Below are 2,500 nucleotides of genomic sequence, written 5' to 3' on the forward strand. Positions count from 1 at the left end.
CAACGTGCACAGGTCTGTGAGGGCCCTTTATAGCTGCTTGCAGCTCTAGTTAGGGCCCGAGCAGCTACCGCTGCGAGAGCATTCTTGTTTTTCTCCGTATTATTATTATAAGCAAAAAAATATAGCAAATCCTCAACGTTTTTAAGTGTTCTGCTGAGCCCCTTGAAGTGATATCCCTAAAATGTTTTCTGAAAAGCCATTGGCCATGCCTAATGCCCTCCACAAAATCGTACGTTTCGACAATGGGGGTGGCCTATATGGCATTGAAAGTCACACAACTGTAACAATAAAAGCTGCAATAACTCAACCCATATTATCCCACCTTCTCTAAATTTTACAAATTTGACAAGAATTCTACACTGAATTCGTCTAAAACTAATTTTTCATCGTTCATACGCTTTGTTCATACCCCGACCTAAAACTTTCATCTATTGTGCTCAGTCTGTTTGAGTAAAACAAGTGAAGATTGGTCAGAACATCATTAAGACATGGAATATTAGGGTTTTACAATTTTACGATTTTTCAATAATGGGCGTGGTCTGCACGCCACCTCAAAGTCAGATGACTCGCCAAAACGAAAAAAGTTGCTGTAATTGGCCCCAAAATGGCCTTATAAGTGGAAAATAGCCTCTCACTCCCGGCCGGTTTGCCTTAGAGCTACAAAAATTTGTAGCCTCATGTAGGACCTCGAGCCCTACAAAAAAGTCAGCGCGAGCCATATGCTCAGATGTACAAAATAGCCTTATGAGTGGAAAATAGCCTCTCACTCCCGGCCCGTTTGCCCTAGAGCTACAAAAATTTGTAGCCTTATGTAGGCATCAAGCCCTACAAAAATGTCAGCGCGAGCCATATGCTCAAATGTACAAAAAAAGAGTTATGAATTTTTGAATGTTCACTTTTGGCCCATTTTTGCTGGTTTGCAGGTCCCGAACTGCTCCTTTTTTCTCGTAAACGCTTTACTTAATCGACTTCAAATTTGCTGTGGTGTTTTATCAGACTAGGAGGCACAATTGTTCAAATTTTTGTGACGATCCGCCATCAAATATGTTGAGGGCGGGGCTTCATTTTTTGGCTTTGATGTTTACTTCGCCACATGTGACACAAACCTTTATAACTCAGCTTTACAAGCTTGGAAAAATCTGAAACTTCACAGACACATGGAGACTCAAGCCCTTAACACAAGTGTTTAAAAAGATCTTCAATTGCTTATAAGGCCATCTAGTCGCAAACAAAAATGTCAGTCTGATGTCTCTCCAAAACGAACAAAGTTGCTGTATTTGGACCCAGATAGTCTTATCTTTTCTAAACTTCATATATTTGATGGGTTTCTAATGCGGAATACACCTAATAACGTATATTTTGTCATTGTGCGAGCACCACCTAGTGGCAGCCAAAAATACAGCATCTTTAAAACATCTTTAAAAAAAAGATCTTCAATTGCTTATAAGGCCATCTAGTCGCAAACAAAAATGTCAGTCTGATGTCTCTCCAAAACGAACAAAGTTGCTGTATTTGGACCCAGATAGTCTTATCTTTTCTAAACTTCATATATTTGATGGGTTTCCAATGCGGAACACACCTAACAACATATTTTTCGTCGTAGTGCGAGCGCCACCTAGTGGCAGCAAACGTTTTTGTGTTTTTAGCTGAGCCCTTTTAAATAATATCGCTGAAATTAAGTCTGACATATCTCATGACATATCATAACAGCCCTGCTGACCACCAAATTTTACGAAGTTTTGATAATGGGCGTGGCCTCTACGTCCATTTTCATTCCGAAGTTTTATCGGACCAGTAAAAGCTGTTGTAGTTTGACCCAGATGATCTGATCTTCTCACAATTTCGCACATTGGATAAAAATCCATTCCTGAAGACATTGAAAACTTACATTCCAGTTTAAAGCTTAGCGCCACCTATTGGCTGCAGAAAATGTCATTAGTCGAAAGATTGCAGTCAATCCGGTTTGGTTTGACCTACAGCTATGAAACTTTTTAGGCATATGTAGGATAGTAAGACCTACAAAAAAGTCAATAGAAGTGATGTGCTAGGATGTACAGAAAAATATTATGAATTTTTTTATATTGCAGTTTTGTCCCATTCTTAGACATTAGCTGGTCTCAAACTAGTGCCTTTTTCTCTTAAATGTTTCACCCATTACCTTCAACTTTGGCATGAATCCTTATCCAACTGAGAGGCACACATATTTCAAATATCGTGAAGATCTCTTGACATAAAAGATGGGGGCGGAGCTTCAAATTATGTTTAATATTTCCTTTGCCAAGAGTGACAAAAATCTTAATAACTCAGCTATGACAGCTTCAAACCATCTGAAACTTTCCTGGGAATTTAAAAGTTATGCAATAATACAGCTATGTGATAAACTTTCAAATCATTTACAGCGCCACCCAATCTCATTTTTTATACTTTTATGTACTGTGAAATGCCTGTTTGACTAAATGAACTCAAAAATGGTCAGAAAAGCTATGACACATTGGAACAT

General features: G+C 38.6%; 1 protein-coding gene across 3 annotated transcripts in view; it reads left to right on the forward strand.

The window, feature by feature from the left end:
- The window catches only part of naf1 (nuclear assembly factor 1 homolog (S. cerevisiae)), a 38,246-nt gene that overhangs the window by 13,874 nt on the left and 21,872 nt on the right, over positions 1 to 2,500 (forward strand). The gene's annotated exons all lie outside the window — the stretch shown is intronic.

The sequence above is a fragment of the Hippichthys cyanospilos genome, chromosome 7, assembly GCF_059441005.1.
Source record: "Hippichthys cyanospilos isolate Australia breed blue-spotted pipefish chromosome 7, RoL_Hcya_1.0, whole genome shotgun sequence".
Classification (NCBI taxonomy): domain Eukaryota; kingdom Metazoa; phylum Chordata; class Actinopteri; order Syngnathiformes; family Syngnathidae; genus Hippichthys; species Hippichthys cyanospilos.